The following is a 15109-nucleotide window of genomic DNA, read 5'->3' on the forward strand; positions in this document are numbered from 1 at the left end:
TACCAAACAAACTGTGTTAAAGAGGATGAATTTTCTAGTATTAAAAACAAGAGTTTCCTATGAGCTTTAGTATTGGTTAAGGGAAGTTACTGAATGACAGTAAAGCAATGGTCAATTAAAAGCTAATTTTACTCTATGCAAGATAATGATTTAATAGTTCTAGTTCTATGCAATACCATGAAGAAATGGAACTAAATTCCTCATGTATTTAAAATCTTCTGAATTGAAAAGCTGTGAACATTTTGCTGTATGATACCAACAAATCTAAAAAACAGCCCATAAGTCTCATTTAGTGTGGCCAATCCCGGGATCGGTGGGATCCTGGGATTTAGGCACAAAATTGTTCGGGATTCGAGCTTCCAATCCCAGGGATTTTGGCATTAGTAAACCTTCTTGTTTTTCAAAGCCAGGGGGCATTGAGCATAATCAGGAGGCACAGACGCTGCCCAGCTCCCTCCTCCCGGCTCCCCCAGCCCCCTGCTGTGCGCACTGTGCAGCGTGATGTGAAGTTAGAGGTCATGCTGCGCAGTCTGACGCCAGCGCAGGCCGGACCGCATCTCAGCGCCTGCAACAAGTGGGCGTGTCCGGGGGCGGGGGGGGGACTGAAGATTTAAATTTTAAAATCTTCAGCCTAATCCTGGGTATCCCGGGAAACCTGGGATATTCCATTTTTCAATCCCGATACCTGGAATTGAAAAAAAAGGGGGATTTTAATACCTACCGGTAATTCCTTTTCTCGAAGTCTGTAGTGGATACTGGAAATTGAAGATTACCATAGGGAATAGATCAGGTCCACTGGAGCCAGGCACTTTAAGAAATTAATAGTGTGTGCTGGCTCCTCCCCTCTATGCCTCTCCTAGCAGACTCAGTCTAGGAAAACTGTGCCCGAAGAGACGTACATACCACGAGAGAAGGATAGAACACAAAAAGCGGTGAGGTAACGAACCAAAACACACAATAACAAGATAGCAGCGCTAACCAAAAAAGAGGAAAGAACCGCTAACTATAGAAGAAGGATAGCAACGCTAACCAAACATGGAACAGGGAAAGCAATAGCAAACCCAACCAAGAACACTTACAACTAGGTAAGCAGAAAAAGAAGCACTGAGGCGGGCGCCCAGTATCCACTACGGACTACGAGAAAAGGAATGACCAGTAGGTGTTAAATTCCCCTTTGCTCTAACGTCCTAGTGGATACTGGGAATTGAAGATTACCATGGGGACGTCCCAAAGCTCCCAGAACAGGTGGGAAAGTGCAGAGACCCCTGCAAAACACGCCTGACCAAACTGAAGGTCATTCTTGGCAAAGGTGTCGAACCTGTAGAACTTTACGAACGTGTTCGAACTAGACCAAGTAGCTGCCCGGCACAACTGTAAGGCCGAGACAGCCCGGGCAGACGCCCAGGAAGAACCCACCGACCTTGTGGAGTGGGCCTGAATAGAACTCGGCAGCGGTAGAGCTGCTGAAGTACAGGCTTGTTGAATGGTCAATTTGAGCCACCTAGCAAATGAACTGCTTAGAGGCAGGGTGACCTATTTTAGTAGCATTGTAAAGGATAAAAAGCAAATCAGACTTCCTGTGACGAGCCGTCCTTGTGATGTAGATCTTCAAAGCCCTAACAACATCCAGGGACTTTGGAGCAATGGATGATTCACATAAAAGGCCGACACTACTTTCAGCAAAACTGTGGGCGAGTCCTGAGCTCTGCCCTATCTTCATGAAATATGAAGTACGGGCTCTTATAGGATAAGGCCCCCAACTAACTGTCTTCCATGCTAGGTATTTCAAGTCTACCCTATGTAAGGGTTCAATCCAATCCGACTGAAGAAAGGTCAAGACCACATTGGAACCGTGGGAGGGACAAAGGGTGGTTGAATGTGCATAACCCCCTTTAGAAAGGTCTGTACTTCTGGAAGTACTGCCAGTTGTTCCTGGAAGAAGATGGAGAGCGCCAAAATCTGAACCTTGATGGAGCCCTTATCCACGCCTGCTTGCAGGAACAGGAGAAAACGGCCAAGACAAAATTCCACAGGGGAATATTTTCTACCATCGCACCAAGAAACATATTTCTTCCAAATACGGTGGTAATGTTTGTATGTAACCTTGGTTGGGAGACCCTTTTTAGTTAAAATCTCCCTCTCAACTTCCAAGCCGTCAAACATAGCCACTGTAAGTCTGGATAGACAAATGGTACTTGCTGAAGAAGGTCCTTGTGTAGCGGCAGTGGCCAGGGTTCCTCCTGAACCAACGACAAGAGGTCCGCATACCAGACCCATCGAGGACAATATGGGGCAATTAGAATTGCCTGAACTCTATCCTTTTTAATTCTTTTTAGAATTCTTGGAATGAGAGGAAGAGGAGTAAACAGGTACACAAACTGGTAAGTCCATTGTGTCGTCAGAGAGTCTACCGCTATTGCTTGTAGATTCCTCGTTCTGAAGCAGTAACGACGGAGCTTCTTGTTGAGACGAGAAGCCATCAGGTCTATTTGAGGACAGCCCCACCAGTGAATCAGTTGTTGATACACCTGAGGGTGAAGGCCACATTCCCCCAGATAGAGGTCATGCCTACTGAGGAAGTCCGCTTTCCAGTTGTCCACTCCTGGATGGTATATGGCTGAGATGGTCCTTGCGTTGGCTTCCGCGCAGAGTATTCTTGATACCTCTCACATTGTGGCCCTGGTTCTTGTTCCTCCCTGTCGATAGATGTACGCCACTGCCGTGGCGTTGTCCGACTGCACTTGGATGGCCTGATTCCGAAGTAGATATGAGGCTTGCAGGAGAGCATTGTAAATTGCTCTGAGTTCCAGGATGTTGATTGGAAGTGAAGAATCCTGACACAACCATTTCCCCTGGAACTGCGCCCCTTGGGTCACAGCCCCCCAACCCCGGAGGCTGGCATCCATTGTTAACAGAGTCCAAGATAGGATATCTCCATAGGAAACTCCAAGCCTTCACCGGATGGGAAACTTGTAGCCACCATAGTAGGGAAATCCTTGCTTTCGGTGACAGAGTTATAAATTATTTATAATAATCACTCCATACTTCTCATTGATCAGGTCCTTAAAACTCAATTGAGTGCTACTCCATCAGTGATCTTCAAAAAATCAACAAATCTTCAACATCATCTGGCTCCTAGTTTTTTCATTGACAAAAGAAATCCAGGACCCTCCCATATTTCAGTGAACCCTTCCAACTGGCTGCCTAAAACTAAAAGTTGTTTTAGGTGTGGTTCGAATAAGTGTGCCACTTGTTCATATATTCTGAATAATACGAAGAGTTTTACATCCTCAGATAATGTACAATTTGACATACGTTCTTTCATCAATTGTGAAAGTTCTTTCATCATATACATTTTAATATGCAGTTGAAATTTCATTTATGTGGGTAGGACCACACGTAAACTTTGAGTTAGGATCCTGGAGCATAGGCGCAATATTCTTAGGAGTTTTCTTTTTCACAGTGTATCAAGCCATTTTTCTGAAGTCCATCAAAAAAATCCCGACCATATACATATTTTGGGGATCGAGACAGTAATGCCAACAGCACGGGGGGGGGAAATAGACATAGAAAACTTTGCCTTGTGGAAAATTTGACCTTTGAAAGCGGTGTTTTTTTCTTTATTTTCCACCCTCCTCTCTATGCTCTGATAGGAACATCCTGTTCACATATCCCCTCCTTCCTTTATATTTAATATGTATAAATATATACAGTCCATCAGATATTGGCCCTCATTGCGAGTTGATCGCTCGTTAGCTGCTTTTAGCAGCAGTGCAAACGCTCGGCCGCCGCCCTCTGGGAGTGTATCTTAGCAGAACTGTGACCGAAAGGATCGCAGAACGGCGTCTAAATTTTATCAAGCAGTTTCTGAGTAGCTGCAGACCTACTCCTGCCTTGCGATCACTTCAGACTATTTATTTCCTGTTTTGACGTCACAAACACGCCCTGCGTTCGGCCAGCCACTCCCCCGTTTCTCCAGGCACGCCTGCGTTTTTATCAGACATGCCTGCATTTTTTCACTCACTCCCCGAAAATGGTCGGTTACCACCCAGAAACACCCACTTCCTGTCAATCACTCAGCGGTCAGCAGCGCGACTGAAAAGCGTCGCTAGACCTTGTGTGAAACTGCATAGTCTTGTGTGAAAGTACGTTGCGCATGTGCAGAAATGCCGCTTTTTTACCTGATCGCAGTGCTGCGACCTAAAAGCAGCTAGCGATCAACTCGGAATGAGGTCCCTAGTACATCTAAATCTGTTGAAATCATCATGTCTTTCTCTATATTAGACCACCAACTGTGGGTGGTATCTACTAACATACTTGCATGTTGCCTTCTTTATTTTTTTTTTATTTTTTTTTATGATTAGAGAACCAGTGGCGTACCAGGTGAAGACTAGTATCAGATACATAGATGGACCAGAGTTGAAGTCCTTACCTTAGATTTAAGAATTTTTTATCTCTTGATCTCTTAATTTTTAAGTAATTCTTTATTTTTTTCTGGATTGTATTATGTGTACATCATATACATTATTAATACAATTCTCTGTCCACGTTTACATATAATATGATTTTAAACCTACCGGTAAATCTATTTCTCCTAGTCCGTAGAGGATGCTGGGGACTCCATAAGGACCATGGGGGTATAGACGGGCTCCGCAGGAGATAAGGCACCTAAAAAGAACTTTGACTATGGGTGTGCACTGGCTCCTCCCTCTATGCCCCTCCTCCAGACCTCAGTTAGAGAACTGTGCCCAGAGGAGATGGACAATACAAGGCAGGATTTAGAAATCCAAGGGCAAGATTCATACCAGCCCACACCATGTAACCTGGATCATACATAACCATTTAAACGTATGAACAACAACAGTAACGGTCCAAGACCGATTTCAACTGTAACATAACCCGTATGTAAGCAACAACTATATACAAGTCTTGCAGAGTTTCCGCACTGGGACGGGCGCCCAGCATCCTTTACGGACTAGGAGAAATAGATTTACCGGTAGGTTTAAAATCTTATCTTCTCTTACGTCCTAGAGGATGCTGGGGACTCCGTAAGGCCATGGGGTTTATACCAAAGCATCCAATCGGGCGGGAGAGTGCGTATGACTCTGCAGCACCGACTGAGCAAACGCTAGGTCCTCATCAGCCAGGGTATCAAACTTGTAGAATTTAGCAAAAGTGTTTGACCCCGACCAAGTCGCCGCTCGGCAAAGTTGTAATGCCGAGACACCTCAGGCAGCCGCCCAAGAAGAGCCCACCTTCCTAGTGGAATGGGCCTGAACCGAATTTGGTAGCGGCAATCCAGCCGTAGAGTGAGCCTGCTGAATCGTATTACAGATCCAGCGAGCAATAGTCTGCTTCGAAGCAGGTGCGCCAATCTTATTGGCCGCATATAGGACAAACAGAGCCTCTGTTTTCCTAATTCTAGCCGTCCTGGCTACATAAATCTTTAAGGCCTTGACTACGTCCAGGGATCTTGAATCCTCAAGGTCACTTGTAGCCACAAGCACCACAATAGGTTGATTCACATGGAATGAAGAAACCACTTTAGGCAAAAATTGCGGACGTGTCCTCAATTCAGCTCGATCCACATGAAAAATCAAGTAGGGGCTTTTGTGTGACAAAGCCGCCAAATCTGATACTCGCCTTGCTGATGCCAAGGCCAACAACATGACCACCTTCCAAGTAAGAAATTTTAACTTAACCTTGTTAAGCGGTTCAAACCAGTGTGATTTTAGGAACTGCAACACCACGCTGAGGTCCCACTGTGCCATAGGAGGCACAAAAGGAGGCTGGATGTGTAGCACTCCCTTCACAAACGTCTGTACTTCTGGAAGAGAAGCCAATTCCTTCTGAAAGAAAATCGAGAGGGCCGAAATCTGTACCTTAACAGAGCCTAATTACAGGCCCATATCCACTCCTGTCTGTAGGAAGTGGAGAAAACGACCCAGATGAAAATCTTCCGTAGGTGCATTCTTGATCTCACACCAAGACACATACTTTCGCCAGATACGGTTATAATTAGAGATGTGCACCGGAAATTTTTCGGGTTTTGTGTTTTGGTTTTGGGTTCGGTTCCGCGGACGTGTTTTGGGTTCGAACGCGTTTTGGCAAAACCTCACCGAATTTTTTTTGTCGGATTCGGGTGTGTTTTGGATTCGGGTGTTTTTTTCAAAAAACCCTAAAAAACAGCTTAAATCATAGAATTTGGGGGTCATTTTGATCCCAAAGTATTATTAACCTCAATAACCATAATTTCAACTCATTTTCAGTCTATTCTGAACACCTCACACCTCACAATATTATTTTTAGTCCTAAAATTTGCACCGAGGTCGCTGGATGACTAAGCTCAGCGACCCAAGTGGCCGACACAAACACCTGGCCCATCTAGGAGTGGCACTGCGGTGTCACGCAGGATGGCCCTTCCAAAAAACACTCCCCAAACAGCACATGACGCAAAGAAAAAAAGAGGCGCAATGAGGTAGCTGTGTGAGTAAGCTAAGCGACCCTAGTGGCCGACACAAACACCTGGCCCATCTAGGAGTGGCACTGCAGTGTCACGCAGGATGGCCCTTCCAAAAATTACTCCCCAAACAGCACATGACGCAAAGAAAAATGAAAGAAAAATGAAAGAAAAAAGAGGTGCAAGATGGAATTGTCCTTGGGCCCTCCCACCCACCCTTATGTTGTATAAACAGGACATGCACACTTTAACCAACCCATCATCATTTCAGTGACAGGGTCTGCCACACGACTGTGACTGAAATGACGGGTTGGTTTGGACCCCCACCAAAAAAGAAGCAATTAATCTCTCCTTGCACAAACTGGCTCTACAGAGGCAAGATGTCCACCTCATCATCATCCTCTGATTCATCACCGTGTACATCCCCCTCCTCACAGATTATCAATTCGTCCCCACTGGAATCCACCATCACAGCTCCCTGTGCACTTTGTGGAGGCAATTGCTGCTGGTGAATGTCTCCATGGAGGAATTGATTATAATTCATTTTAATGAACATCATCTTCTCCACATTTTCTGGAAGTAACCTCGTACGCCGATTGCTGACAAGGTGAGCGGCGGCACTAAACACTCTTTCGGAGTACACACTTGTGGGAGGGCAACTTAGGTAGAATAAAGCCAGTTTGTGCAAGGGCCTCCAAATTGCCTCTTTTTCCTGCCAGTATACGTACGGACTGTCTGACGTGCCTACATGGATGCGGTCACTCATATAATACTCCACCATTCTTTCAATAATGAGAGAATCATATGCAGTGACAGTAGACGACATGTCAGTAATCGTTTGCAGGTCCTTCAGTCCGGACCAGATGTCAGCATCAGCAGTCGCTCCAGACTGCCCTGCATCACCGCCAGCGGGTGGGCTCGGAATTCTGAGCCTTTTCCTCGCACCCCCAGTTGCGGGAGAATGTGAAGGAGGAGATGTTGACAGGTCGCGTTCCGCTTGACTTGACAATTTTCTCACCAGCAGTTCTTTGAACCCCTGCAGACTTGTGTCTGCCGGAAAGAGATACAACGTAGGTTTTAAATCTAGGATCGAGCACGGTGGCCAAAATGTAGTGCTCTGATTTCAACAGATTGACCACCCGTGAATCCTTGTTAAGCGAATTAAGGGCTCCATCCACAAGTCCCACATGCCTAGCGGAATCGCTCAGTGTTAGCTCCTCCTTCAATGTCTCCAGCTTCTTCTGCAAAAGCCTGATGAGGGGAATGACCTGACTCAGGCTGGCAGTGTCTTAACTGACTTCACGTGTGGCAAGTTCAAAAGGTTGCAGAACCTTGCACAACGTTGAAATCATTCTCCACTGCGCTTGAGACAGGTGCATTCCACCTCCTATATCGTGGTCAGTTGTATAGGCTTGAATGGCCTTTTGCTGCTCCTCCAACCTCTGAAGCATATAGAGGGTTGAATTCCACCTCGTTACCACTTCTTGCTTCAGATGATGGCAGGGCAGGTTCAGGCGTTTTTGGTGTTGCTCCAGTCTTCTGTACGTGGTGCCTGTACGCCGAAAGTGTCCCGCAATTCTTCTGGCCACCGACAGCATCTCTTGCACGCCCCTCTCGTTTCTTAAATAATTCTGCACCACCAAATTCAAGGTATGTGCAAAACATGGGACGTGCTGGAATTTGCCCATATTTAATGCACACACAATATTGCTGGCGTTGTCCGATGCCACAAATCCACAGGAGAGTCCAATTGGGGTAAGCCATTCTGCGATGATCTTCCTCAGTTGCCGTAAGAGGTTTTTAGCTGTGTGCGTATTCTGGAAAGCGGTGATACAAAGCGTAGCCTGCCTAGGAAAGAGTTGGCGTTTGCGAGATGCTGCTACTGGTGCTGCCGCTGCTGTTCTTGCGGCGGGAGTCAATACATCTACCCAGTGGGCTGTCACAGGCATATAGTCCTGAGTCTGCCCTGCTCCACTTGTCCACATGTCCGTGGTTAAGTGGACATTGGGTACAACTGCATTTTTTAGGACACTGGTGAGTCTTTTTCTGAGGTATGTGTACATTTTCGGTATCGCCTGCCTAGTGAAATGGAACCTAGATGGTATTTGGTACCGGGGACACAGAACCTCAATCAAGTCTATAGTTGGCTCTGCAGTAATGATGGATACCGGAACCACGTTTCTCACCGCCCAGGATGCCAAGGCCTCAGTTATCCGCTTTGCAGCAGGATGACTGCTGTGATATTTCATCTTCCTCGCAAAGGACTGTTGGACAGTCAATTGCTTGGTGGAAGTAGTAAAAGTAGTCTTACGACTTCCCCTCTGGGATGACCATCGACTCCCAGCAGCAACAACAGCAGCGCCAGCAGCAGTAGGCGTTACACGCAAGGATGCATCGGAGGAATCCCAGGCAGGAGAGGACTCGTCAGAATTGCCAGTGACATGGCCTGCAGGACTATTGGCATTCCTGGGGAAGGAGGAAATTGACACTGAGGGAGTTGGTGGGGTGGTTTGCGTGAGCTTGGTTACAAGAGGAAGGGATTTACTGGTCAGTGGACTGCTTCCGCTGTCGCCCAAAGTTTTTGAACTTGTCACTGACTTATGATGAATGCGCTGCAGGTGACGTATAAGGGAGGATGTTCCGAGGTGGTTAACGTCCTTACCCCTACTTATTACAGCTTGACAAAGGCAACACACAGCTTGACAAATGTTGTCCGCATTTCTGTTGAAATACTTCCACACCGAAGAGCTGATTTTTTTGGTATTTTCACCAGGCATGTCAATGGCCATATTCCTCCCACGGACAACAGGTGTCTTCCCGGGTGCCTGACTTAAACAAACCACCTCACCATCAGAATCCTCCTGGTCAATTTCCTCCCCAGCGCCAGCAACACCCATATCCTCCTCATCCTGGTGTACTTCAACACTGACATCTTCAATCTGACTATCAGGAACTGGACTGCGGGTGCTCCTTCCAGCACTTGCAGGGGGCGTGCAAATGGTGGAAGGCGCATGCTCTTCACGTCCAGTGTTGGGAAGGTCAGGCATCGCAACCGACACAATTGGACTCTCCTTGTGGATGTGATTTCGAAGAACGCACAGTTCTTTGCTGTGCTTTTGCCAGCTTGAGTCTTTTCATTTTTCTAGCGAGAGGCTGAGTGCTTCCATCCTCATGTGAAGCTGAACCACTAGCCATGAACATAGGCCAGGGCCTCAGCCGTTCCTTGCCACTCCGTGTGGTAAATGGCATATTGGCAAGTTTACGCTTCTCCTCCGACGATTTTATTTTAGATTTTTGAGTCCTTTTTTTACGGATATTTGGTGTTTTGGATTTTACATGCTCTGTACTATGACATCGGGCATCGGCCTTGGCAGACGACGTTGATGGCATTTCATCGTCTCGGCCATGACTAGTGGCAGCAGCTTCAGCACGAGGTGGAAGTCGATCTTGATCTTTCCCTATTTTTGGAACCTCAACATTTTTGTTCTCCATATTTTAATAGGCACAACTAAAAGGCACCTCAGGTAAACAATGGAGATGGATGGATACTAGTATACTTATGGATGACGAGTGACTGCCGACACAGAGGTAGCTACAGCCGTGGACTACCGTACTGCGTCTGCTAGTATAGACTGGATGATAATGATATAAAAAATATATATATATCACTACTGCAGGACAGGTATATATTATATAATGACGGACCTGCTGGACACTGTCAGCAGACTCCTAAACTACTAGTATGAAGAAGATAGAAAAAAAAAACCACCACAGGTAGGTATACAATTATGGACGAGAACTGCCGACACAGAGGTAGCTACAGCCGTGGACTACCGTACTGCGTCTGCTAGTATAGACTGGATGATAATGATATAAAATATATATATATATATATATATATATATATATATATATATATATATATCACTACTGCAGGACAGGTATATATTATATAATGACGGACCTGCTGGACACAGTCAGCAGACTCCTAAACTACTAGTATGAAGAAGATAGAAAAAAAAAACCCACCACAGGTAGGTATACAATTATGGACGAGCACTGCCGACACAGAGGTAGCTACAGCCGTGGACTACCGTACTTCGTCTGCTAGTATAGACTGGATGATAATGATATAAAAAATATATATATATCACTACTGCAGGACAGGTATATATTATATAATGACGGACCTGCTGGACACAGTCAGCAGACTCCTAAACTACTAGTATGAAGAAGATAGAAAAAAAAAACCCACCACAGGTAGGTATACAATTATGGACGAGCGACTGCCGACACAGAGGTAGCTACAGCCGTGGACTACCGTACTGCGTCTGCTAGTATAGACTGGAAGATAATGATATAAAAAAAATATATATATATATATATATCACTACTGCAGGTATATATTATAATATAATGAATGACGGACCTGCTGGACACTGTCTGTCAGCAGAATGCGTTTATAGAATAAAATAAAAAAACACCACACGAGTGTTTAACTTTTTCAGGCAGACAATATACTGGTGGTCACTGGTCAGTCACACTGGCAGCAAAAGTGTGCACTGTTATGTACTCCTGCTATAACTGCTCCCTAGTCTCCCCCACAATTAAGCTGTGTGAGCAGTGAGCACTCAGCACAGTCAGATATACATAGATGATATTATCATGCAGCACACTGAGGCTGAGCACAGATATGGTATGTGACTGTGTATCGTTTTTTTTCAGGCAGAGAACGGATTTTAAATAATAAATAAAACTGGTGGTCACTAGTATAACTATCAGCAAAACTCTGCACTCTCTTAGTACTCCAGTCCTAATTCTCCCCAAAATTACTAAAATTAAATTACTAGTAAATCAAGTGTCTCACTCTCTATCTAAACGGAGAGGACGCCAGCCACGTCCTCTCCCTATCAATCTCAATGCACGTGTGAAAATGGCGGCGACGCGCGGCTCCTTATATAGAATCCGAGTCTCGCGATAGAATACGAGCCTCGCGAGAATCCGACAGCGGGATGAGGACGTTCGGGCGCGCTCTGGTTAACCGAGCAAGGCGGGAAGATCCGAGTCTGCCTCGGACCCATGTAAAAAGGCTGAAGTTCGGGGGGGTTCGGATTCCGAGGAACCGAACCCGCTCATCTCTAGTTATAATGCTTAACCGTCACCTCCTTCCTAGCCTTTATTAAAGTAGGCATGACCTCTTCTAGAATCCCCTTTTTTCGCTAGGATTCGGCGTTCAACCGCCATGCCGTCAAACGTAACCGCGGTAAGTCCTGAAATACACAGGGCCCCTGTTGCAACAGGTCTTCCCTCAGAGGAAGAGGCCAGGGATCTCCTGTGAGCATCTCTTGTAGAGTACCAGGCCCTTCGAGGCCAGTCTGGGACAACGAGTATCGTCTGTACTCTCCTTTGTCTTATGATCCTCAACACTTTTGTGATGAGAGGAAGAGGAGGAAACACGTAGACCAATTTGAACACCCACGGTGTTATCAGAGCGTCTACTGCCACTGCCTGGAGGGTCCCGAGACCTGGCACAATACCTCCGAAACTTTTTGTTAAGGCGTGACGCCATCATGTCTATTTGAGGAGTTCCCCAAAGACGTGTTATGTCTGCAATGACTTCTTGATGAAGTCCCCACTTTCCTGGATGGAGATCGTGTCTGCTGAGGAAGTCTGCTTCCCACTTGTCCACTCCCGGAATGAAGACAGCCGACAGAGTGCTTACATGATTTTCCGCCCAGCGAAGAATCGTGGTGGCTTCCGCCATCGCGACTCTGCTTCTTGTCAGGCCTTGGCGGTTCACATGAGCCACTGCTGTGACATTGTCTGATTGAATCAGAACCGGTAGGTTTCGAAGAAGACTCTCCGCTTGTCGAAGGCCGTTGTAAATGGCCCTGAGTTCCAACACATTGATGTGTAGACAGGACTCCTGGTCTGACCAAAGTCCCTGAAAAATGTTTCCCTGTGTAACCGCTCCCCATCCTCGGAGGCTCGCGTCCGTGGTAACAAGGATCCAGTCCTGAATTCCGAACCGGCGACCCTCCAGCAGGTGAGCACTTTGCAACCACCACAGGAGAGACACTCTGGCCCCTGGGGACAGAGTTATTTTCCGATTTAAGTGCAGATGGGACCCGGACCACTTGTCCAGAAGGTCCCATTGAAAAGTCCTTGCATGGAACCTTCCGAAGGGAATGGCCTCGTAGGCCGCCACCATTTTTCCCAGAACTCGAGTGCATTGGTGAACTGACGCCCTTTTCGGTTTTAGCAGGTCTCTGACCATGTTCTGGATGTCCTGGGCATTCTCTATTGGGAGGAAGACCTTAATTTGTTCCGTATCCAGTATCATACCTAGGAACGGTAGTCGAGTTGTCGGAATAAACTGTGACTTCGGTAGATTTAGAATCCAACCGTGTTGCTGGAGCACTTTCAGAGAGCGCCACACTGCTCAGCAATTTCTCTCTTGATCTTGCTTTTATCAGGAGATCGTCCAAGTATGGGATAATTGTGACTCCATTCTTGCGCAGTACCACCATCATCTCCGCCATTATCTTGGTGAAAATCCTCGGGGCCGTGGAAAGTCCAAACGGCAACGTCTGAAATTGGTAATGACAATCCTGTACAGCGAATCTAAGGTATTCCTGATGGGGGGCATATATGGGGACATGAAGGTACGCATCCTTTATGTCCAGAGACACCATAAACTCCCCCTCCTCCATGTTGGCTATTATCGCTCTGAGTGATTCCATTTTGAATTTGAATCTTTTTATGTACAGGTTTGGGGGTTTCAGATTCAAAATAGGTCTGACCGAACCGTCCGGTTTTGGGACCACAAATAGGGTTGAGTAGTAACCTCTTCCCTGCTGGTGCAGGGGAACCTCGATTATCACTTGCTGTATAGACAGCGTTTGAATTGCAGCTAACACTATATCCCTTTCCGATGTTGAAGCTGGTAGGGCCGATTTGAAAAATCGGCGCTGGGGCACCTCCTCGAGTTCCAATTTGTAACCCTGGGAAACTATTTCCAACACCCAGGGATTCAGGTCTGAACTGACCCAGACCTGACTGAAAAGTCAAAGACGTGCCCCCACCGGTGCGGACTCCCTCAGGGGAGCCCCAGCGTCATACTGTGGGTTTTGGAGCAGCCGGGGAGGACTTTTGTTCCTGGGCACCTGCCGAAGCAGGTGCTCTTTTGGCTCTGCCCTTACCTCTGGCGAGGAAAGAGGATCCCCGACATCTTCTGGACTTGTGCGACCGAAAGGACTGCATCTGATAGGGTGTTACTTTCTTTTGCTGTTGGGGAACATATGGTAAAAAATTTGATTTACCTGCTGTAGCTGTGGAAACCAGGTCCGTCAGCCCATCCCCAAACAATACATCACCCTTATAGGGTTGTACTTCCATATGTTTTTTGGAATCCGCATCACCCGTCCATTGGCGAGTCCATAAGGATCTTCTCGCTGAGATAGACATGGCATTGGCCCTAGAAGCTAGCAATCCAATGTCCCTTTGAGCATCCCTCGTAAATAGGACTGCGTCTTTTATATGGGCTAGAGTTAAGAATATAGTATCCTTATCCATATTATCAAATTGATCTGTCAGCTCATCTGTCCAAGCTGCAATTGCGCTACACACCAATGCCGACGCAATTGTCGGTCTTAGCACAGCACCCGTATGAGAATAAATACACTTTAAGGTAGTTTCTTGCCTGCGATCTGCTGGGTCCTTAAGGGCCGCTGTGTCAGGAGACGGTAGCGCCACTTTCTTGGACAAGCGCGTCAGGGCCTTGTCCACAGTGGGGGATGATTCCCAAATCTCCCTGTCCTGCTTAGGGAAGGGGTATGCCATATAAATTCTTTTGGGGATCTGCGGTCTCTTTTCCTGAGTCTCCCAAGCTTTTCCAAAGAATTCATTTAATTCATGAGATGTGGGAAAATTAATAATCTGTTTCTTTCCCTTAAACATGTGTACCCTTGTGACGGGGACCGAGGGTTCATCCTCAATATGCAACACATCCCTTATTGCCACAATCATACACTGAATGGTTTTAGTCACCCTAGGGTGCAATTTTACTACGTCATAGTCGACACTGGAATCAGAATCCGTGTCGGTAGTAGTGTCTTTTGTTAAGGGATGCTTTTGAGACCCCGACGGGCCCTGTGAGTCGGTCCAATCCGAGGATTGACCCCCTGATGTCCCCCTTAATTCAGCCTTATCAAGCCTTTTATGTAAAGATGCCACACTTGCATTCAACATACGTCACATGTCCATCCATTCCGGAGTCGGCACAACCGACGGGGACACACCACTCATTTGCTCCACCTCCTCCTTGGAGAAGCCTTCCGCTTCAGACAGGTCGACACCACGTACCGACACCCCACATACACAGGGATTAACCTACAAGGGGACAAAACCCCAACCAGGCCCTTAGGAGAGACAGAGAGAAAGTATGCCAGCACACACCCAGCGCTTAATAACACTGTGGAAAAATATGACCAGATAGCGCTTTTTTTTTTTTTAATATAATAATATTCCAATTCCCACTCACTGCGTCGCCAATGTGCCCCCCTCCTCTTTTTTCCAGCCTGTGAAGTTCAGCAGGGGAGAGACCAGGGAGCCAGCGTTCAGCATGCAGCTTCTGTGGAGAAAATGGTG

General features: G+C 46.6%; 1 protein-coding gene across 4 annotated transcripts in view; it reads right to left on the bottom strand.

Moving 5' to 3' along the window:
* The window catches only part of FIRRM (FIGNL1 interacting regulator of recombination and mitosis), a 926412-nt gene that overhangs the window by 766236 nt on the left and 145067 nt on the right, over positions 1 to 15109 (bottom strand). The window lies entirely within an intron of this gene.

This window comes from Pseudophryne corroboree, chromosome 9, assembly GCF_028390025.1.
Source record: "Pseudophryne corroboree isolate aPseCor3 chromosome 9, aPseCor3.hap2, whole genome shotgun sequence".
Taxonomy (NCBI): domain Eukaryota; kingdom Metazoa; phylum Chordata; class Amphibia; order Anura; family Myobatrachidae; genus Pseudophryne; species Pseudophryne corroboree.